The sequence below is a fragment of the Nelumbo nucifera genome, chromosome 5 (genome assembly GCF_055504915.1).
Source record: "Nelumbo nucifera cultivar China Antique chromosome 5, China Antique-T2T, whole genome shotgun sequence".
NCBI lineage: Eukaryota > Viridiplantae > Streptophyta > Magnoliopsida > Proteales > Nelumbonaceae > Nelumbo > Nelumbo nucifera.
Genome location: NC_142653.1, coordinates 49,242,268 through 49,267,859, shown reverse-complemented (window position 1 = coordinate 49,267,859; position 25,592 = coordinate 49,242,268). Strand labels below are relative to the sequence as shown.

Genomic DNA, 25,592 nt, shown 5'->3' with positions numbered 1-25,592 from the left:
CAGCCCTGGCAGTAACGGCTGCGGCAAAGAGATAGAGGCGGTTATGACTGACTTGATAGAGGCGTTACGCCTGATTTGACAGGACACCGCTATATAAGGACTCCGGCCCCCAAAGACAGGGGAGAGAGAAAGGAAATGAAGGTAATCCCTGCTCTCTAGCTCTCTCATCTCTCTTCAAGATCTCTACAATCAGAGTGCTAACTTAAGCATCGGAGAGTCCTCACCGAGTAAATACCCCCGGGCCCTCTGATTCAGTTCTCGCAGGTCCCTCAGCTCCCCCCACCTACAAAGAGGAGGAAAAGATGGAGTTTTCGCAGGTCTCTTAGCTCCCGCTGCCTACAAAGGAGAGGAGATCACCTCATGTAGAGGGCAGTCGGGTTGCGCTACACTAGAGAGCTCCACCATCCTCTGAGTTACAGGCTGCCTAGGAGCAGGTCAAATGACGAGTCAGGCAGTTCGCCATCAGGGAGCTCAACATAGCTCTCCCCAGCTCGGCATAGCTCTCCCCCAAGCAGTTTGCCATCAGGGTGCTCGGCATAGCTCTCCCCTAGGTAGTTCGCCATCAGGGAGCTCGACATAGCTCTCCCCCAGGCAGTTCGCCACCAGGGAGCTCTACCATCCTCTCCTGGGAGCAGGTCAAATGACGAGGTACTTAACAAAAAATAAAAAAATGATACGTGACCAGAACCGATTACATCACATACGTCCATTAATTAGCAAAGATTTGTACATAATTCTAGGCTTAGCATGTTGAGTTGTTTCTACAAGAAAAGAAGAAAAAGAATGGTCAACACTGTAGCAACAAAAGTGGAGTAGAACAAGACATGAACTCAGACTAGTATCAGCAGCAGCAACCAACAGGCATTTCAATCCTTGGCAGGGCAGTCGGCCTCTTCATTCTCCTCCGGCATGTCCATGGCTGTAGTGTTATCCTCTATAGGAGGAGTGGTAGCATCGTAAGGGCCCCAGCCCGATGCAACCTCAGCGATGTTGGGGAAATGGTATAACACCCTGTTCCGAAAGAGATTGAATCCCATCTCAAAGGAATGCACAACAAAGTTGTCGATCACATACTAGTACTCCTTCGAGCCCTTGAACTGAGCAACAGCATCCTCACCTACACCTAAATAAGCACCTAACCAGTACAAGTCGTATGCTCGGAAAAGAAGAGTTTGATAGATAAAGAATTGAAGCGACAAAACAAACCAGCCTCCTCACTCATTAGCCTGGCATGGATCAACATCGAGAAAGACATGTAGCGCATCACGTCAATCTCCTCAATCATACCTATCGCTGCCCTCTATTCCTCAATAAGCCGGGCCAATGCAAGCTGCAATGCCTTAGTCCTTGGCTCTTGGAGCACAGTCAGGAGAGGCGAACCTCTAGGACAACACCCAAAGAAGAACATCTCCTTCCAGTGCTTTACAGAGGATGAGGTCCTGACCAACACCTTGATGTGCTGCCTCACCAAGAAGTAGTGGTACCCCTGCTGGTGGTGTTTCAGTTGAAGGAAGTAGGAAACCATCCCCAAGGTAAGCTCAACATCAAGGACAGAATAGTAGGAGATGAGGCCAATCAAGAATCTAAAGGAGTTCGATATCAAATGCGCTGGTAGCACTCGGTACCACTCAAACACCCCGACTATTCCCTCATGCAACGGGAACCTTAGCCCAGACTCTAAACTCTTCTCATACACATAAAGCTCGTCCGACCAAGCATGTGTGGGCCCCTCACCAGCCTTCAGACACTTGAGGTCATACTCCTCAAGAATGTAGTACAGAGCTCGAATCCAAGCCATATCCCAAAGGTTTAAACATAATGGGGTGGTCCCAATTCGGTGACCCCTCCGCATAGGAAGATTGACCTCAATAGATGACAGCCCCACCTTAGCTTCCTCGGCTCAGTAAACCTCTCAGAATCTAACCCCTTGAAGTCTTTGGCCTCAGCCCCCTGGCCCTCAACCTCGGAAGCATGAAGCTCAGTAGCCTCGGTGTAAGACCCCAACTCAAACTTAGAAGAGGAAGCACTATACTCAGAAGACAAATTAGAGGAAGATGAAAAGGATCAAAAGGATGAGGAAGACATCCTACCTAGCAATAAGAATGGAAGGCCGTAGAATTGAAGCAAACACCGAGCACCAAAGACTACTCCTCATCGAGCTCTACAAATGACTTCTTTTGCAAATGACGAAAGGGAAATGCTCTTCCCCCCATTTAAGGGTTCTTAACAGTCTAGATCAAGACAAGATCAATGAAAAAGATGAAGTGCTGCTGTGATAAGATTGGGAAATGAATAAGAATTTATGCCCTTTGCACACATAAAGCCTCGAGAAGTGAAACAATGCCTCTAACAACCTTTTGCAGAGAAGGGATCTGCGTTGAACCAACTGATCCAACCAGGAAAGCCAGCCCAACCTCGAGTCATGCATCCCAAATTGAGTGCCCAACTGAATTTCGACTTCAACTTTCTCATTCGAAGACCGAAGAAATCTAGCATGCCACGTTGAGGCCGAGCAATTCACTCATCGACTTCAGAAATGGGGGAGTGGTGTTCGTATTCTGAATTTTGACTTTAAGTTCCTCAACCAAAGACTAAAGAACTCTTCCATGCCACGCCGAGGCCGAACACTTTACTCCTCGACTTTGGAACGGGGGGGTGGTGTTTGTATTCTAAATTTTGACTTCAAGTGGTTAACCTCATCCCGATAACCCTAAGAGCCTCATTTGACCAAGACACGGATCTTAGACTATAAAAATGTACCTCCTGCTCAAGGTAAAGGATCCAACTCTTAATTCCCATACTGTTGCTCTGCTCGAACGAACACCATTCCCTAACTACCTGGCCTGACAACCCACTGCTTTCTACTAACTTGAGTGCCAAAGTGTCTACCCAGGGATAATTCCTCGGGCCTCTGATTCCTTTCTTGATTTTAGATCTTGGAACATGGTTTCATCCTTCTACCTTGGCTCCGCCCAGTTAGCAAGGATTATCTGACTATGACCTCGATTCTTGCACCACCTAGGATCGAGCGACATTATTGTAGTTTGGCAATACTACAATAAGAAAGTGGTTTCTTCTTTGTTTTGTTTGGCAATACTTGTCAATTGTTGTAGTTCTCTATTCCTCATTTTAAATGACCATTTACATTTACTTTAACATTGAGGTCTCACCCATGTAGACTCCATCTATTGAAATAAGAAAGTGGTGCATACCCCCTTTCCTCTCCTATCCGTGTTGTTGTAGTTCTAATACTCACAATTAGTCATTTCATCTCAAGGGTTTAGGCGTAAGGTTAGAATAGTTCAAAAAAAGTAGGGGCATTTTGGGATTTAAGTGAAAAAGAAAAGGGAATTTTGGGGACTTTGAGCATAGAGAAATTCCTTATCAAAAGGGGAGTCCTAAGATTCCAAATCTAAGGTTGAGGTGTTTTTTTGGGATGAGGTCTAGTGGACACTAGTTTGAAGGAAGCATAATGCAGTCTCAACTAGCCAAGTAAATTAAAATGCTTGAAATGGAGTCATTTTAGTAAGAGGGGTAAATGGAGAGGTTTTTGAGTGAAATTTGGAAGGTCCATGTTTGTGGGGATTTTGAATCCAATAGTGGCATCAAATTCACCTAAAAGCATTTGGATGGTAAACATTTGATGATAGATTTTCTTGAGAAAAAAGGGAACCCAGAATTTAAATCTTGGTTTGATTGAAGATTAAATGAGGGAATATTGAAGTGAAATTGGGTGGGTAGGCATTTCAAGAGTATCTGGAGACTAATGGTAATGGTTGATTAGTCAACAAATGTGTCTAGGTTGTACATTTACAGTTATATGTCTCTGAAGAGAGGGTCACAGGGGGTCTTTAAGCAATGTGTTGTTTAAATAAATTTTAAGGCTTTGCATCCATTGGAATTGTTAGAAATGACAACATACCTTGGCATCCGTTGGAGAGATAAGGATTCCCATGATAACCTTCCATACAATGACAGATGTATCCACGATTGTTGGTAGAGTTGGAGCAGTCGGTGTTCTTCCCGCATGCATAGTTGATAGATGCCTTCTCACATGTCTTGCTCTTGGCAGCAATTGACCCGTCTACCACTACGTACCCAAAAATAATGCTGGTATATATTATTATTTGGATGGGTCAGGTCGGGTTTGGTGAACCTATTCCAACTAGTCAAGTCGTGTTATTGCGCATAGGATCGGGTTTAGGTCGAACAAAACCCGTATAGAACCCGTTCCATGTGACACAAAACAGCAAGGCATTTATCATGCTACTTTCATAATTTTAATATTTGTATTTGAATTTTAAAGTAAAAGAAGATAAATTCTTTGAACTTAATACCATACCTCGGCATCCATCGTGTAGATAGGGATTCCCTTGATAACCTGGCAGGCAATTGCAAAGATATCCAGCGCCATTTGAGGAGTTGGTGCAATAGGTGTTACTCCCACAGGCATACCCAGCCACGTCTCTTTGTGCTTCCTCGCAACTCTGGTTTCGAATTGCCCAGTCCAGTACTATGGAAGTTCTTATCCCAACGTTAAGAAGGTATTCGACATTGTTTCTTATGTCCCAGAGATGTGAAACTTGTGAGTCAAATGAATCCTGGGCGTCGGACATAAGAACAGCCAACCCACATCTACTAATGTTCCATGTGTATTCGAATTTGTTACGGCTCCATATGTATGCAACAAAATCAGCAAGATCGTTTGGTATGGTTGTCTGGCAGCAACCAAAACCACCGCAAGATGAACCAGCTGTCACTTTTGTATCGTTCAAGCACGATGATCGACATTCCACATAGAACACAGAGTCCTCGTAATCATACAAGTAGGCATACGTGTCGCAACCGACTGCCATGAATCTGTTTCTGGTATTGGAGAGCCTGTATGTGTTTGGAAAAGAATAACTAATGTCATAGCCCTCCAGTTTATAATGTGCACCCGTGTAACATCTGACGCTTCCGAGAATGGAAGTCGTTAGTTGATGAGCATCAAGTGATATATGGAGAATGGTATGCTCATCTCCCTCATAATCGCCATAAAACGTCAATTTTGGAGGAAGGACAGCAGTGTCGCAGAATAACTTGAAGTCATCATTTTTGAAACAGGTTGGATCATCTCCCACTAGGCCAAACGGGTATGGGATGCTAACATTCCCACATTTGCTTTGGCAGCCAGGCCTTGTATCTGGCATCGCCAAAGTTGCTGTTATCGAGTCATCATCGTCATCGTCAGCTCCATGTAGTAAGAGGAGGTTAGGGAAACAAGGAATACATTTCTCATTTTAATTTCCTTTTTTCATTCAAGTTGAACAAATTAAGCATAAAAGCAATACACAACAAAATATATATTAATTTCCATAAACTCATTACGGGATAAGCCATTGAGCAAATATATTCGGTGAAGCTTTCTTCATCAAAAGTTAATGAAAACAAAGTCATACCTTGGCATCCATGGGGGAGGTAAGGATTCCCATGATAGCCTTGCATGCATTGGCAACTATATCCAAGGCTGCTGTTGGTGATAGAGCAGTTGGTGTTCTCCCCGCATGCGTAATTTCTGCTTTCTTTTTCACATGTCCTGTTCGCATTTGATCCGTCCAATTCTATGCATACAAATTAATGTTTTTAAATTACAAGCTGTTTATTTTTCAGATTAAGAGAAAATTAAAAATTCAGATGGCTAATGTGACCCTACGAAGGTAAATTAATGAGACCATTGTTGTAAGAAGTTATTCTAAATAAAAGCATACTGATGTCAATTGGAGTAGATTTGGTCCAATCCGATCCAGTCCAATGTGAATTCATTATAAATGGTGCAGGTTCAATCCAATCCAATGATTATTTTGGACAATTTTGGATCAGTTTAATTCAATGTTTAGACCGTCCAATCTGTTCAAATTTGTTTTAATTAAGATTAATTCTAACTCAAACCTAGTCCATTGACACCCATACTTTTAACTTCTATCAATGAACCATATATTAGCTCAATCCAACCCAATCCAATATAAACTTATTACAATTGGACTAGGTTCAATTCGATCAAATAGATACTTTGAACGATTAAATCTGGACTCTAGAGTGATCCAATTCAATATGTCTTGCTGGTCCATCCATTGTTGGTTCGTCCAATATGTCCAAATTGATTTTATGGATCCAATAACAACCCTAATGAGTAGTATAAGTACATATTGTCTATCCTCACTGTGATTTTAATGAAGATACCAAATTGGAATCACAAAAACATCCAGGATGACACACAAGCTGATGCAGACCCAGAACAGATCTATAGCTCGCCATAGAGCAGCGATGAGCTCAAAACTATCACAGTAATGCAATGGATGAAAACACTATCAACTAAATTCACTAATAGTAGGACATCCATTAGGATCAAACAGGAACATGTCAGATTAGTTCTGATGCCACCCGTGCCATGTCACTACAGCAAACTTGTTAAGGGAAGTAACACACATGTAGTATGAGAATCCTCTGACAAAAGGAAACTTCGTCTTAGAAAAATCTCATAAGACAGATGGCAAACCCGTAGCAGGAACACACCTGCTAGTGGCCACAATACGATGCCATATCCCTCTGGTTATGTTCCTTTGCAATAGTGGCCACAATACGATGGGCAGAAGGGGAGCCCACAGGAACACACCAACAAGTTTGAAGATGCACTAGGAGTGTTCTCTTTCGATGAAGACCTAAAGGTTCGAGAATTCTCTAAATCCTTGACTAGGCCAACATACTCGTGGTTTGTCAACCTGACAGCAGGGAGCATCGACTCATGGGATGAGTTAGCCAAGAAGTTCTTATCTAAGTGGTTCACCCTCATGTAGAGGTTGACGATGGTGGACCTACACAACACGAAACAACGTGTTGGGGAAGACCTATTGGCATATGTCATACGATTTCAAAAACTGACAAACTTGGTCTTCGAAGAGCATGCAACACAAAAGGGCTTCGTGGAGCAATGCATCCAGGGGATGCACCCAACATGTAGGATTGGGATAGAAAATATCAAGATTGAAACATTCAATCAGCTCTAGAAATGTGTTGAGAGAACAACATAGATTGTCACCACCCTGGAATCACGGCTAGCTTCATTAGGGCTACAGTATGCTAAGAACAAGACATATGTCATCGATCGCAGATCCAAAATGTAGGATTGAGATCGAGAACATCGAGATTGATACATTCGACCAACTCTAAAATTGCATTGAGAGAATAGCACAGACTATCACCACCCTGGGATCATGGCTAGCTTCATCAGAGCTATAGTACACTAACAATGAGAAATATGTCATCGATCATAGACCCCGAAATACTAGAGAAACCAGCCAAGGGCATTACTATCTTGACGACAACCAAATATGATGAAATGGCCCATTGCCAACACCCCATCCATTCCCCTACACCAATAATGAAGTGACGATCATGAGCAAGCTCATGGAAGATCTTGTAATCAACCTACAACCACCACTAGCAGGAGTCGACCCCGAGAAGGGAAAGCATGGAAGAAGATGGTGTAGCTATCACTAGTGGCTGAATCATGATTTGGTAGTTTAGATCACTACCCAATGCCCTAACCATTTCCCATCCAAATGGTGGTCGAGAATTCAGGATATACATAACATCTAACTTAGAAGCCATAGGCTGTTTGGTAGCCTAAGAGAATGACGAAAAAGTCGAGTGGCCCATCTATTATGCGAGTAGAACTTTGAAACCAACAGAGAACATCTACTTACACATGGAACAATAGTGTCTAGCATTAGTCTTTACTACATAAAAGTGTGATCCAATCAGGTACTTCATTGATAGATCCCTACTCTCTAGAAGATTGGTCGAATGAATGATGAAGCTGATTGAGTATAGTATCGAATACATCCAAACTAGAGTGATAAAGTGTCAAGCAGTTGCAAACCTCCTAGTTGCTTTTCCTACTAGTGATGATTTCCCCATCTCTGAAGAGATACTCAAAGACCTCCCCCTCATCGCGGCAGTAGAGAAGGCAGGATGGGTTATAACATTCGATGGCAGTAGTTCCAATTCCTCTACAGGAACCAGAGGTATATTGTTTTCGCCTACCAGATAGACTTCAGCCTACTCCCTCAAATTGCAATTCCCCTACTCCCACAATATCACAGAATATGAAGCACCGGTGATGGGTCTAACAATAGCAAGGGATTCCAAAGGAAAGAAAGTAAAATTCATAGGAGATTCCAAGATAGTAATTGGACAAATGGGAGGTCACACCATAGTAAAAGAATTGACAATCTTGTCATATAGAACTTTGATCCAAAAATTGACCAAAGACTTGGAGATAACCTACGAAGACCAGAATCAGGCCAAGAATAGATATGTTGATTCTCTAGCCACTCTGGGATCTAAGATACAATCGAGCAGTCCAAATGATAGGGTTATCGACATCCACTACACACTATTGATCGCTACCCTCAGGAACACTCACTCCAATGTAGAAAGGCAGGGCAGATATGCTGAGCATATGGACGAGAAACAAAATTCTATAGAGAAGCAAACTTCTACTCTATCTCACCAATGCCAAACCACTTCTCTCTCTTAGCATTGAGACACCTCATCCCACGACAAATGTCCAGTGACACATCCTCATAACCATCACCCTCTAACGTAGCGATAATAACAGATAATTGTGACAATCACTAAGGAGTGACGCTTAGCTACAAGTGCTTGCAAATGAACATTAACATAAAAGGGGAAAACACATATGATAAGCAACACTTATACCTAGAGTCCATGGTTTAATGAATAATATCATCCATCTGGACATATAAATATCCAAGAAACATCGAAACCAATGAAAGCTGATGACCACCAACTGGAACAACCGCAAGAGGAACCAGGATGGTATTAAGGCCATAGTTAGGGTTCCCAAGAAAAAAAACCATGACATAACATAGAGAATAAATGTTGCGAAATGACATTGACTATCTGTCTTTCTGGCCATAACATCTATTGGTCCCGTGCTTTCAAACTAGAAACCAATCTAGGTTTTGAGGGGCCATTTCCCCCAGGCAGTCGATTCATCTACCTGTGCCTTGTAAATGTTGAGCTCTTCCCCAACTCTGTATATAGATCGGTCAGGATATTGGGAATGAACTTGGCGTATTGAGGATGGTGGGCTGAAACGGCACCACCCAACGGTAATGCAAGCAGAACAGCCATGTCGTCAACAGTGACACTGAACTCACTGAATGCACCTACGAACGTATGTGTTCGGCAACACCAATGGGACAAGAGTGGAAACATATAATCCACCCCTTCTCTATCTGGAAGGTCCAAGAAATAGTCCACAAATCTTAATAACCTGGCACTCTAGAGCAACCAATAGTACATGGGGTTTTCTAGGAGGAAAAGAGTCCATGCTGTGAAATTTATTAAGGACCTAGAAGCATCAGTTCTTAGTTTAGAACAACTGAAGTAAATAGTGTGCTTCAAATGACCATAAAAACATGCAACCTCATTCACCTCCACCACGTCAAACATGCCATCCTTCCCCCTGGACTCAAGCATGGGAGGTTAGAAAACCTTCCCATGACCAGCAACCAACAATCTTCACTGACTCGTATTCGGAGAGTAGTTCCATAGTGTCCACATCCCTTACAAAATCAATGAAGGAGCTTCTACTGCTTGTGAGGAGCCATTGATACCAGAGATGGACAAATCATGCAAGAAAGAAAAATAAACAAGAAGATCAAAACTAAACAGAACTACTTCAGTAGCAAAGCGAATGCGAAGACAAAGTTTGAAGCGAATAGTACCCTTTATAGTAGTCCCATTCATATTGACAACTCAAACAGCGGTGTAAGGAGCCAAAACAAATGATTACTAGCTACTCGCTAGCATACAGTTGACATACCGGCCATTACACATTTAAATTATTATTCCTAGAAAAAGGCAACACACACAAACATCAAATTTAAAACTGCTACCACAACACATAATAGCCAATCCGAACGAAGAAACATGAAGCCTGGCACACCCGCAAAAACATGTGACCGACTAGCAATGAATATGAGACAATGGTTATACATCCAACATACATAACCATGTGACTAACTGTGACCCACTATATACACAACCACAATAGCATGGTACCACTTACATGAATGATAGAAGAGATCCTTCCCAAAAAATATTGCATAAGAAGAAGAAGAGGACGGAAGCCATCCTTTAAATAGATTTATCCAAAAATAATATTATACACACAAGACATTAGAAAAGCTGCACACTTTACCAAGATACAATAGGGTAAACTACACTGCCAATATATGAATGCACTCGAAGTGTTTCCTGACAAAAAGCATTTTGTCAAGACATGGGGGGGCTGAAAAACCAAACATGACCAAAACAACCTCTTGACAAAATGTTTCCCATCAAGAAAGAAGGGGGCTAATAGTATGAAAAGTCAAGCAACCTTAACAGCAACAAACTCCAAAATCATACACCCCAACAGTAACACCCTTTTCTCAAGACGTAGTCAAAACTTTGCAAAACCCCCCCTTCAATAGCCAAAGTTGTTGGGAGCACACACACGACAACAAAACCTAAGAAAAAATCAGCGATCAACTAAAAATGAACCAAAAAACAGCCTTTGCCCATGTGTCGATCACAATACTCTAGCCAATATTAAAATGCAGCAATCACAGAAATGCTTATTGATAAGAACACTCTTACTAATAAGCAAGGGCCTAAATGTAAGTACATGTAATCTATCCTCACTACAACTATGATGAAGATACCAAATTGGAATCACAAAAACATCTAAGGTGATAAACAAGCCAATGTGGAACCACAATGGGTCCATAACTCGTCACAGACTGCCATGAATCTGTTTCTGGTATTGGAGAGTCTGTATATGTTTGGAAAAGAATATCGAATGCTATAATCCGCCGGGTCTTCATGTTCACCCATGTAACATTGGACACTTCCGAGAATGGAAGTCGTTAGTTGATGAGCATCAAGTGATATATGGAGAATGGTATAGTCATCTTTCTTATAATCGCCATAAAACTTCAATTTTGGAGGAAGGATGGCAGTATTGCAGAATAACTTGAAGTCATCATTTTTGAAACAGGTTGGATCATCTCCCACTAGGCCAAACGGGTATGGGATGCTAACATTCCCACATTTGCTTTGGCACCCAGGCCTTGTATCCGACGATATCAATAATGCTGCAATAAATACATTTTCGAATTTAATTTCTGCCTTTCATACTTCATGTTTAGCATATTAAACATAGAGGAAATAAACAATAAATACATTAATTACAACAAATTCATTCCGAGAAAAGTCATTGAGCAAATGCGATTGGTGATTTTTTTTTTTATGTTTTTAAAAAGGGAAAATCAATGATTGCCTCGACAAGCCCGCTGATTGCCTCCATTACCTTCCCTTTTACTTTGTGAAGATGACAGAATATCTTCTAATTCACCTCTCTACAAAATAGACACTTCCTTCCGCCAACTCCACGGCATACCAAACTCTTCTAGCCGAATGCCTCTTACATAACACTTCCAAATCAGCCTTCTTTGCCACCCCAGCTTTTATAAATCAAGATCAGCCCCTCAACTTCACTTCTGTCTCCCACTTTCCAACCTGATCCGAACCCAAAGATATCCCCTCAACCCAAATCCGAGTCTCCAATAGTCTCAGTAGAAACCGCAATTAAAGCGCCATTCTGATTTCTACTGTAAATTTATAATATCAATGTCCTTCCGATTAATTTCGCAGCCACCGTTTCTTCTTATCACCACCTCTCTGTCTCAACCAGCATAACACAGCACAACGTTTCTCCAACGACAAGATCTGTCCCAGGCCTGGCACTGGAGACGACTTACCACCAACCGATGGCCTATTTCTGTAGAGTAGAAAACGACCTCACTAACGCAGCCTCCTACCGCAATTCCCCTCCTTTCCCCTGTGGCGCTTTTGCAACCGACGGACTCTTCCAAATATCATGTCTTTCCAGTTTCCAATATCATAGTCGAACAAGTAATGTAAAAACAGAGAGCAAAGTATTGCATAAGCATGCAAATCCCACTACCGAAGCATAGAAATAGAGACCCAAAATGGGCCCAAACCAGAACGCACAGACTCAGGGTCGAGCCCAGCAAAACAAACCTAAACAAAAATAGGGAGGCAAGCTAAAGCCCCACTTGGAAAAACACGACACAGAAAAAAAAAAAAAGGCCCGGAAGCTCACTTTTGACACTCTAAAAAAAAGATAAAAATATAATATATATAGTATATATTTATTATATAGAAAACATTAGGGTATATCTCTGATATTTTATATTAATTAATCATATTAAAAAAAGTTTGACAAATAATAATTGTTTTTATTGGTGATAGAAATAAAATATAAATCAATTTAAAAATGAAACTTTTTTCCGTTTAGAGACAAATCAACAATTCAACCTTTTAGGTCAAATATGTCAATTCTCGATATCATAATTAAATAATAATAAAAACTAAAAATGAAAATACACAAAAGTATAAAAACTACAAAAAAAAATTGTAGAAAACAACTGAGAACATCTCAAATATCCTATATTCATCATATTAAACAAAATGAAGTGTGACAAATAAGAATAGATTTTATATATATAAATATATAAAAAATTATAGAAACGTATTATTTACTATCATCATTATGTAAATTAGACCCAATCACAAGTTACACACATGTATTATTTCAAGAGTGCACAAATTTGCACTCATTTATCTGATTAGAATTATCTTTACCATTACCACGGACACCATGCTTCCCCATGCACCTATGGTTTGAGAAAGATCAATTAATTTTCTCTTGGATTATTATTTCTCTCAGACTGTGTTTGGTTTGAAAGAAAAAGTAGGAAAAGAAAGAAAAAAATAAAAAAACCTTTATAAATTTTGTATAATTTTCCTTGTCTTTCTCTTTATTTCTCTACCTTTTTTGAATCAAACATTGTCTTATTGAAAGCCGTTTTGCACTAATTGTTGGATATCGATGCTCACTAGATGTGTGGAATGCACTCTCTAAATCTTCTGCAAACTATTCACGCCCACGCTTTAGATTGATCCAACTTAGGAAACAGTTGCATATAGTCTTAATCTGAGTATGTGTTAAGTTGAGCCTACTTACAAGCTCTTCGGGCTCGGCTTGCTAAATACTTGAATTCGGCTTACAATAATCAAGTTCAAGTTGAGCTCAAACTCGAGTCGAGTAAATGGTTGAGTTAGGTTTGAGCTTTACAATAATCAGCTCGAGTGGCTCATCAGCCTAATTGAGTTCATAATAAAATAATATAATATTTTTTAATATATTTGTATTTATAATATAAAGAAATATTAATCTTTTTATATTAACTTATTTATAATATAAATGAATACATTTATAATTGACATTCAAAAATATATTTTTATTTATAATACTTACAATATTAATTTATTTATAATTTTTAATATATTTTAATTTTAGTATACTTAATATGAATTTATTTAAACTCCGCTCAAATAAAACTACTCGAGCCGGCTCTTAAGTATCAACTACTCAAGTCAAGTTCCACACCACACACTTCACTCCTCGACTTCGAAAATAGAAGAGTGATGTTTGGGTTATGGTTGAGCTGGCCTTGGATGCCATGTGGCGTGTACGTGGTCACCTTATCTTTTTGACCACATTAGCACAACATCCCCTCCGCAAACCCACCTTATAAATCTATCCACGTTGATGCCACATCATATAGATAAGTGCAACCAAAATAGGAGAGGATGGTGACAACTCCGCTAGGGGTTAGATCTTATCCCGAAGACCTCAATGGTTAACCTCATCCCGACAACCTCAAAAGCCTCATTCGACTAAGGCATAGACCTTTAGTTATAAAAAGGGACCTACAACTCAAGGTAATTTCGGGTTCCCCCTCTCAATAGTCCAGTTTTCGGGTTGACAATTCAACTATTCGATTCAAATGGACAATATTCTCTTACAACAAAATTGTGCTTTTTCGGGATGACAGTTTGACTGTTCAGTTTGAATGGATGGCTTGTTTTGACAACAAAAATTACAAGCAAAAAATTATGAAGTCGATCTAGCCACTAGTTTTTAGGTCGACGGTTCGACCATCCGGTTCAAACGGACAACTCATTCTAACAACAAAAATTAAAGGCAAAAAAATGCATGCATGAGGTCCATTATGTAGTATTATACATGTTATGTCATTCCAAAACATGACTCATACGGTTTGACCGTCCATTTTAAACGAATGACCTATTTGAACAACAAAAATTATAGGCAAAAAATTGAGTGTGTGAGATCCATTAAGCAGTATCATACGTGTTATGTCATTTGAGCATATGACTCATATGACCCAAAAACGGAACCATTCTTACCACTGGTTTTCAGGTTGATGATTCAATTGTTCGATTCTAACATATGAGCTATCTTGACAACAAAAATTAAAAAAGGATAAAAAATGGCCAAAAACCATTGAATGAGTCAACGGGTTAACGGTTCAACAACTCGAGACAATGAGCTATTGACCGATTCAATAGTTTTTTACTAGAGACTGGGATTGGGGTAGAACCGAACCAATTGCTTGGATGATCCCCAATTAAGAAATAAAAAAATGGTAGCTCAACCAGGTTCGAACGAACGACCCATTTTAACAACAAAAATTACAAGAAAAAAATTGAGTGTGTAAGGTCCATTAAGTAGTATCATATGTGTTATGTCATTCGAGCATGTGACTCATATAGCTTGAAAACGGAATCATTCTAGCCATCGGTTTTTGGGTCAATAGTTCAACCGCTTGGTTCGAATGGATAGCCCATTTTGACAACAAAAATAAAATAAAAAGACCAAAAACCATTGAACGGGTCAATGTGCCAACAATTTTAGTGCCTAGATCAATGGGTCGTTGACCGATTCAATGGTTTTTGGCCAAGGACCGGGATTGGGATAAAATGGAACTGTTTGCCTGGAGGTTCCTAATTAAAAAAAAAAGAAAAGAAAAGACAAAAAACCATTGAACGGGTCAATGGGTCAATAGTTTGACTACCCCGATCGATGGGTCGTTGACCGATTCAATGGTTTTTGGCCAGGGACCAGGATTAGGGTAAAACTGAACCGGTTGCCTAGAGAGTTCCCTAACTGAAATGTTCGTCCATCCGGGTCAACAGCAATTCGAAAACCATGATTTTTATGCATTTGAATTTTCACTATTCAAAGTTTTCTTCTACTATGGGCTTTATTCAAGCATGTGCAGCATGTTCCTCTTTTTCATTTTCTACTTTTTTTTATATATTTGGTTTTCTTCAAGATCCTCCAAAACAGTTTAGGGTTTATCACTATTTTATTTTTTCTCTTTTGTTTTTTCTTTAGGTTTCATGTGCAATTTTTTTTTTCTTACAAGACGATCTACTTTGTCTTTTTCTTTAATTGCATATATGTTTAGCCAAAGTGGAACTTTGGACTCGATTTTTTGATTTTTTTCATTGGTTTCTAGTTTGGTGGATTTACTACAAATACTTTTTTGTGTTTAAGGTCACTTTGGATTTATCTTTCAAGGTTTTGGAATCCCTGGCAATGTCCACCATTCTCATGACTATGGCTACAAAGTTATTCCATCTAATTATTGACATTTAAAAAAATGAGCCGAAAATGAAACCCTTCTGGCCACTGGTTTCTAGGTTGACGGTCCAATTATTCGATTTGAACGGATGGCCCATTTTGACAACAAAAATTAAAAATAAAAAATGCCCAAAACCATTGAATGGGTTGACAAGTCGATGGTTCAACCACCCTGGTCAATGGGTCATTAATTGATGCAATGCATTTACCCTAACAAATGTTACCTACAAGGATATTAACCTGGGTTGGATGAGATAGGTAAGAAGTTGTAAGCACATTCAATGAGCACTTGAAACTTTTTTTGACACCTATCCCTCGTAATACCCTCACCCCACCCTTGAAAAAGACTAATACTCGCTTTTAAAAGTTGTCAAAATATTTATCAACTGCTCATTTACTGTACCTATTAGATCCGGTCATTTAGTGTACCTTCCAAACTGAGCACAAATATCAACTAAACGTACAAAATTGTGACTGAGATAAAAATTAGAAAAAAACGCCCTATCACTGTATCACATGCCCCAAAACCACAGAAAAAGGATTTTCCAAATATAAGGTTTTGCACTCAACATATTTGTATTTATACTCCTTCCAAACTGAGCGAGCCTTAAGTGAAAAGCAAGAGAATAATTAGAAATTGAGTTCATACCTTGGCATCCATCGGGGAGGTAAGGATTCCCATCGTAACCTTGCAAACAATGACAAAGATATCCAGGGCCATTTGTGGAATTGGAGCAGTATGTGTTTCTCCCGCAGGCAGAATTGTTCATTCCTCGTGCTTCCTCGCAAGACTTATTGTTGTTTCGAATTGCCCAATCCAGTACTATTGAACGTCGAATGCCAGAAGTTACAAGGTCGTTCACGTTGTTTCTGATATTCCAAAGTTGTGACACTTGCCACTCTAAGTCATCTTGATCGGACAGAACAACAATCCCGCATCTACTAACATTCCATGTGTATGTGAAGTTGTAAACGCTATGAATCTGTATTTGAAAATCAGCGATACCCTTGGGTATCGTGGTCTGGCAGCATCCAAATCCACTGCATGGTAAGCCCATTATCACTTTGGTATCGTTCAAGCATTTTGAGGTGCAACCCACGTAGAATTCTTTGCCATTGTAGTCATACAAAGTACCAGATGTGTCGCAACCGACGATGGTCAATCTGTTTTTGGTATCCGAGACCCTAAATGCATTTGAAAAGTTAACCCCAGAGTCGCCAATCCCCTGCCATTTGTTGTTGGGGATGGTGTCCAGGTAGCATTTGGCAGCTCCAGGAACAGAGGTGGTCAGTTGGCCTTGCAGAGATATGTTCAAAACGGGCAAATTGTCGTGGAACGACAATTGAGTTTCACCGGTGGTGTTGCATATCAAATGAAAATCTTCGTTCAAGAAACACTTTGGATCATCACCGATGCCAAACGGGTAGGGTATGCTGAGGTTTCCACATTTCTCCGGACAGCCGGGCCTTGTCAGAGACGTTAATGTCGACGACCCTGTTGTTGCTGCGTTCATCGTGACCAACCGTAGTAGGATGAGATGAAGAAGCAACAAGGGCCAAATCATGATCGGATGATAAATGCGTCCTCGGTAAAAGGAAGGAACAGAATGCTGTTGTACCTGGAAATGGAATCATCGTGACCCATGCCACTATAAATATAAGTACGACTGATCAAAGCTTACTACGCTGAGCCGTTTAATCCCAAGTCAATCAAGTCAATGAACTATCGATATTTTTCCAAGTCCCTAACGTTAAGCTTAAGGCGTGGAATATTACACAGAAGCCAAAAATAAAGCTTTCAATCCAGGCACACGCAGACAAATATCAGTGACTGTCGTTGCCTTGACTACACAATATGGACAGCTTTTTTATTTTTTATTTTTTTGTTCAAGTATATCTTGAATAACTGAAAAAGATTAATCAAAAAATTTGGGAAAGTTGAGCTTTCATTTTCAAACGTGGGAAACGGCAAAGGACCCGATAAATGTTGCCCCTTTGACTTGACTTGTAAGAGGGGAGAGAAAACAAAGTTGTTGATTAATTAGTTTATTGTAAATCCATTATACCAATTTGGATCATCCAAAGCTTAGATTTAGGGGCGGAGGCATGACCGCAATTTGGATCATCCAATTTGGATCATCCACTGGTTTCTAGGTTGACGGTCCAATTATTCGATTTGAACGGATGGCCCATTTTGACAACAAAAATTAAAAATAAAAAATGCCCAAAACCATTGAATGGGTTGACAAGTCGATGGTTCAACCACCCTGGTCAATGGGTCATTAATTGATGCAATGCATTTACCCTAACAAATGTTACCTACAAGGATATTAACCTGGGTTGGATGAGATAGGTAAGAAGTTGTAAGCACATTCAATGAGCACTTGAAACTTTTTTTGACACCTATCCCTCGTAATACCCTCACCCCACCCTTGAAAAAGACTAATACTCGCTTTTAAAAGTTGTCAAAATATTTATCAACTGCTCATTTACTGTACCTATTAGATCCGGTCATTTAGTGTACCTTCCAAATACAAGGTTTTGCACTCAACATATTTGTATTTATACTCCTTCCAAACTGAGTGAGCCTTAAGTGAAAAGCAAGAGAATAATTAGAAATTGAGTTCATACCTTGGCATCCATCGGGGAGGTAAGGATTCCCATCGTAACCTTGCAAACAATGACAAAGATATCCAGGGCCATTTGTGGAATTGGAGCAGTATGTGTTTCTCCCGCAGGCAGAATTGTTCATTCCTCGTGCTTCCTCGCAAGACTTATTGTTGTTTCGAATTGCCCAATCCAGTACTATTGGACGTCGAATGCCAGAAGTTACAAGGTCATTCACGTTGTTTCTGATATTCCAAAGTTGTGACACTTGCGACTGTAAGTCGTCCTGATCGGTCAAAACAACAATCCCACATTTACTAATATTGAGTGTGTTTGTGAAGTTGTAAACGCTATGAATCTGTATTTGAAAATCAGCGATACCCTTGGGTATCGTGGTCTGGCAGCATCCAAATCCACTGCATGGTAAGCCCATTATCACTTTGGTATCGTTCAAGCATTTTGAGGTGCAACCCACGTAGAACTCTTTGCCATTGTAGTCATACAAAGTACCAGATGTGTCGCAACCGACGATGGTCAATCTGTTTCTGGTATCCGAGACCCTATATGCATTTGAAAAGCTAACCTTAGAGTCGTCATTCCCGTCCCAATTGTTGTCGGCGTCCATGTAGCATTTGGCAGCTCCAAAAACAGAGGATGAGATGACCCTGTTGTTGCTGCGTTCATCGTGACCAACCGTAGTAGGATGAGATGAAGAAGCAACAAGGGCCAAATCATGATCGGATGATAAATGCGTCCTCGGTAAAAGGAAGGAACAGAATGCTGTTGTACCTGGAAATGGAATCATCGTGACCCATGCCACTATAAATATAAGTACGACTGATCAAAGCTTACTACGCTGAGCCGTTTAATCCCAAGTCAATCAAGTGAATGAACTATCGATATCTTTCCAAGTCCCTAACGTTAAGCTTACGGCGTGGAATATTACACAGAAGCCAAAAATAAAGCTTTCAATCCAGGCACACGCAGACAAATATCAGTGACTGTCGTTGCCTTGACTACACAATATGGACAGCTTTTTTATTTTTTATTTTTTTGTTCAAGTATATCTTGAATAACTGAAGCAGATTAATCAAAAAATTTGGGAAAGTTGAGCTTTCATTTTCAAACGTGGGAAACGGCAAAGGACCCGATAAATGTTGCCCCTTTGACTTGACTTGTAAGAGGGGAGAGAAAACAAAGTTGTTGATTAATTAGTTTATTGTAAATCCATTATACCAATTTGGATCATCCAAAGCTTAGATTTAGGGGCGGAGGCATGACCGCCGGCTTAGGCCTAAGACCGCCTGCTTATGTCTAAGGCGGTCTACAAAGCTGCCGCCTTAGATCTGGACCGCCGGCTTAGGTTTAAATCATCGCAGCTTGATGCCGTTGGGTTATGTGGCGGCAGTAATGACCGCCGGCGTAAGTCCTAAATGACCGCCACATTAACTTCTCTCAAAAATCCTCCCATTTTTAGGTGGTGGTTCAAACCGCCGGCTGATGTTTCTAACCGCTTCCTTAGATCCTATTTATGGCTATGCTGGCGGTCAATAAGACTGCCGACTTAGAAATTTTTTTAATAGTGCTTTACCATATTTTTGTTTATACCTTTTGTACTATATTTTTCATTGCTTTATGAGTCCTGCTTAATGCAAATCCATCCATCAAAACTTAAATTTATAAAAATGCAATTTGAAACAATATCTATTAAGTGGAAGATTAATTACTATAATAACTAAAATTTATTTAAATACAAAATGTAATTGTTAAAATACAAAAATTAAAAAAAATCAAATTCTCAAATAATGTAGTGCATCTCTGAATGCATATTCATTTTTAAATTGAACTAGCTCTCCCCTTCACTCTCTCTACAGAAGCTCTAAGTCTTTCAGCGAAGATGTGGTTGTGACAAATGCACAACCATTTGTCAAATCACTTTCATTGACTTGACTGAAGTCTTTTCTCCTTTTTCTTTTTTTAATGGGCAAAATTGACTTGAAGTCTTGAACGAGCTATTAGCTATCTAATTTGGATCGTCCAACAAATGAAATGCTCAGATTTAATCTAATCATTGATTTGGGTTGTTCAAATAACATATCAAATTCAAGATCTAGCATTCACCTGGACTATTCAAATGGTACGCAGACATCTACCCAATCCAGATTTTTGTCAAACTTCAAACCTTTTATGGCCATTGGACCAGTTTTGGTTCAATCCAATCCAGTCCGATAGGAATTTATAAGAAATGGATCAGGTCCAATCTAACGCAATGAATACTTTGAACCATTTTAGACTGGTCTAATTCAATGTATGAACTATGCAATCAATCCAAATTGATATTGATTTGGATGGGTCCAACCCAAAACCACTTAATTGACAGTCCTATATGATATTAAGGTTTAGTTTGAGAGGAGGGCAAATACAAAAATGTATTGTACAAATACAATAATTTAAAAATACTGTATGGTTTTTCTTTGAAAGCCAGAAAAACCGTATACTTATTTTTTATTTTTGAGATAGACCGTATACAAAAATGCAGTCATACGCCCACAGCTTATCCCTAAAGCATTGGTCATATGCTTGCCGTCTATCTGGTCTGAGGCGGTTCAAACCTTAGTAAAAGAGCAGTTTGTCAGAACCATCACCGTAGCATTTTTTTATGTTTTATGTCTATATGTTTATTAATTTCACTTCAACAGTTTCTTAATACAAATTCCATGACAATTTCTACATGGAAATTTAAAACACTTAAATATAAAATACACCTTAAAAGGACCTAAAAAAATTAAATTCCTGAATATAAAGGAATGCATCCTTCCAATCCAAGTTGGCTTAGAATAATGTTAAACCTGCAAATCATAGCACTAAACTTCAAACTTCAGTGAGATAAGCTTTGAAAAGCTCTTTAATAAATTCACTGGATCTCATACATAAGATGAAGGAAATCCACTAATAAAATATATAAATAGTTTAACGGAGATGATCAAATCATTATTTCAATATTGCTATAACGATAGGAAAAGAACATTAGACGTAAGGGATGTCCTAGATTATTTCTCAACGAGGGAAATTCATGGACAATATCATATTTCTTTGCAAAGAAGACTGCTCAGATGTATCACCAACATGATAGAATTCTGAAGGTTCAGATAATAAGCTCACACTCTCTTCTTCTATTGGTAGAACCCATGGTTGTTTTCTCAACCTTTCCAAGTTTTGTAGCTCCATTGCAACTTCTTCCATAGTGGGCCTTTCTTCACCTTTTAGACTGAGGCATCTTTTTGCAACCTTGGCAACTACACAAAGTTCCTCAACATTTTTCTCATCCACAAGTCGATCTTCAATTAGTTCAAAATGATGGTTTTCATTCATTGATGAAATGAAATATGTAGCCAAGTTTCTTTGTTCTTGTGGTCTTTCAAAAGACACAGGTTTTTTACCTGTTAAGAGCTCTACAAGAACCACTCCAAAGCTATAAACATCACTTTTCTCTGTCAATTGACTTGTGTAGAAATATTCTGGGTCCAAATATCCCAATGTCCCTTGAACTAATGTGGTTATTTGAGATTGATCCGAAGGAAGTAACTTGGAAACTCCAAAATCAGAAATTTTTGCAATATATTTTTCATCTAATAATATATTTGTGGATTTGATGTCCCTATGAATAATTGGTATAGAGACTTTGGAGTGAAGATAGGCAAGTGCTCTAGCAGTTTCTGTTGCAATCCTCAATCGATCTTCCCACGAAAGCAAAATGCCATTGTTTTGATGAATATGGTGAAAAAGGGTTCCATTGGAGATATATTCATAAACCAACAAAGGTACTTCAGTCTCTAAACAACATCCCAAGAATTTTACCACGTTGCGGTGATTAATTTGAGTTAAAATGACAACCTCATTTATGAATTGCTCCATTTGACTAGAATCCATTATTCTAGATATTTTAATGGCAACAATTTGATGATCAAGAAAAATGCCTCCATTAGATAACTGTTGTTGTAAAAGGAAACCTCCATTTAGCTCAAAGTATTTCTCTTTCAATCTCATGAGTTTTCTTTTCCTTATGATGAAGTATAACCAAGAGATACAAATGAGTAATACGAAGATGCAAAGGCTTATACCTGCATACAATATATGTCAATTATTAGTTAGTGAACAGAATATCTAGAGAGAAATTGGTCATACAATATAGCCATTGTTATATTGTAATTTTCTCAGGGAAGAAGGTTTCATAAATTGACTAATAACATGGCCGTTTCTCATAAAAAGAAAAAGGAAACTTGGCATAAAACTTATAGAATCCATGCTGATCAGCCACCTTTTATTGCTGCTATAGTTCGTTGTATCTCTCTCTTAGTTTTTCTTTTATAAAAATCTTCTTCTATTACCAAATATGTATAATAGATCCCATAGAATGAACATGAGAAATCCATTGTTCATGTTAATTGACGTACTCCTTTGGTAGGCAACCATCAGCAGTTTTTTCTAGCCAATGAGACATGAAAAATACCAGAACCGTCTTATTTTGCTAGCCAAAATCTTGTTTGAATGTGGAATAGATCATCAGGTAACAATATTTCTAATTCACTTCCAGACATCTAATCTAGAAAAGGAAATTTGTAATCAGCTTTTACAAAAGAAGAGCTCATAGCCAAATCCAATATATTATGATTAAATCTTTACACATTATGTTCCATAAAAATTATACTTTTATATCATATGGCATCTAACCAAATGTTGGGTAATTATTGGTGAGAAGTTGTGTTGTAGAAATAATAATCAGAAGGTAGGGAAGTTATCAATGAACACTTTGCAAACCAAAATGTGACAGTGTTGCAGAATTGTAGTGTAGAGACTGAGAATTGAAGAGGAAAAGAGGGTTGAGTCATACCATTAGGCCACTCTTCTTAAACCACATTTGCCCCCTATGATGCAGCCAAGTAAATACAAATCAGTCATAAAGAAGGAACAGCCTACAACTACTAGAAGATGTGCACTCATTTATCAAACCTCCACGAACCACTCAAAGATAATGCATAGATATAGAGACAATTGATAGAAAAGGAAAATTGTGTTATTGTGTCCACTTATATGTATCCAACACTTTATTTATAGAGTGCTTTCAGTCACTTGAAGAGACACAAGAGAGATGTATCTTTCAAAAATAATGCACCTATTCGAAGAGACACAAAGAAGAAGAGATACGAAGATAAACATTTAAAAAAGAAAATTTAAATTTAAATGGACAAACTGGTTACAAACCAAACAGTGAAAGAGAAAAATGAGATAGGGTGTGGCATACCCACACCCCACCCTTGCCCAATTTGGTGGTGTGTACATGTGTAAAAAGCACAACCAACCTCCCCTCACATGCATGTAGTGATATATAGTATTTTCCACTTATGGGTTCCTATATATAGAGGAAACAAGCCTACTAATATACTCAATTTTATCTCTTTACCAAATAATATGGGACAATAACTCTTTTTTTACATGCAAGAGAAGAGAAGAGAAGAGAAAAAAGACAACACCAAAAAATCAATGAGGTGAGATTCATAAAACTTTGAATCACAGTTGCATTCAATGTGGTGTTGTGTGTTAAAAGTGCAACATATTTCTAATTCTAGAATGCAAGAATCAAATTTCTCATGCTACTGTTTAGGTGCTTGTTTTAATATATATAGTGATTTAACCAATTTACAGACATTCTTCTCATTTCCATGAAGAATAAATCCTTCTGGTTGTTCCATATAAAACTCTTCATTTGAATCACCATTTAAGAAAGCAGTTTTAACATCCATTTGGTGAACAGATAAGTGATAAATCGATGCTAATGCTATGAGTGTACTAATAGAAGTTGTTCTAGCCATTGGTGCATAGGTGTCAAAGTAATCAATCCCTTCCTTTTGACTAAATCCTTTGGCCACCAATCTAGCCTTAAAAGTTTGTATAGTTCTATCAGTGTTGTATTTTCTTCTAAACACCCATTTACTGAGTTTCTCTTTCAGGTTCTCTATCATTTTCTATAGATTCAGAACACAGTTTATTTTCAAAGAATTCAATATCTCTAGTTACAATTATTATGTTGGACTCTAAGTCTAGAAGCTTATAAGCTTTGCTATGTTCTGCATATCCAACAAACATACCTCTCTTTGCTCTAAGTCCTAACTTGGTTCTTTTAGGATCTGGAACTCTATAATATGCTAAGCACCCCTACACTTTTAGGTATGCTAAATTAGGTTTTCTTCCTGTCCATAATTCATATGGGCATTTGTTATTAATTCTACAAACAATTATGTTATGTAAATGACAGGCTGTTAGGAGTGCTTCCCCCCACAGGTTTAAGAGTGCATTAGCTTTTAATAACATGCAATTTATCATTTCTGTAAGTGTTCTATTTTTTCTTTCTGTCAGGCCATTCTGTTGAGGGGTATAGGGAGCAGAACACTAACGTACTATTCCAAATTCTTCATAGAAAGAATTAAACTCATTTTTAAAGTATTCAACACCCCTATCACTTCTAAGGATTTTAATTTTCTTTTATAGTTGATTTTCAACTCCAGTCTTATACAATTTAAACATATCAAAGGCTTCATCCTTAGTTCTCATAAGGTAGACAAAAGTGTACCTAGAAAAGTCATCTATGAATGTTATAAAATATCTCTTACTTCCTTTATTTAATACACCATTGAGTTCACAGATGTCAGAATGAATTAGTTCTAGAAGTTAAGAATTTCTCTCAACACTAGGGAAAGGTTTCTTAGCCATTTTAGGTTTTACACATCTCACAATTTTCAGTTGATTCATTACTGTAAGCAATTTTACCAAGTTTGCTCATGTTCTTTATGGATTTAAAATTCAAATGTGTTAATCTATCATGCCATAAAGAGAAAGAATCAACAATATAAGTAGAAACTTTTCTTTCATTAATACTTAATTTAAACATACCATTACAATCATATCCCTTTCCAACAAACATCCCATTCTTGGATAGGATTAGTTTGTCGGACTCAAAGACAACTTTGAATCCCCTCTTACAAACAAGATTTACTGAGACCAAGTTCTTTTTAATATTAAGAGCATGGAGAACATTCAAGAGAGTCAGTGTCTTTCCAAAGGTGAAATTCAACTCTGCACTGCCTCTTCCAGCAACTTTGGCACATGTTTGGTTTCCCATCTATACCTCCTGGCCATCAATCACTTCTTCATATGTCTTGAACAAGGACTTGTCCTTACAAACGTGGATTGTGGTGCCTGAATCAAACCACCATTTAGAAGACAATTCTGCCATATTGACTTCAATAATCATGGCCATTAGATTGTCTTCTACCAT

General features: G+C 38.6%; 1 pseudogene; it reads right to left on the bottom strand.

The window, feature by feature from the left end:
- Positions 1-21,316: 21,316 nt before the first annotated feature.
- Positions 21,317-25,592, bottom strand: LOC148791583 (wall-associated receptor kinase 5 pseudogene; annotated as a pseudogene).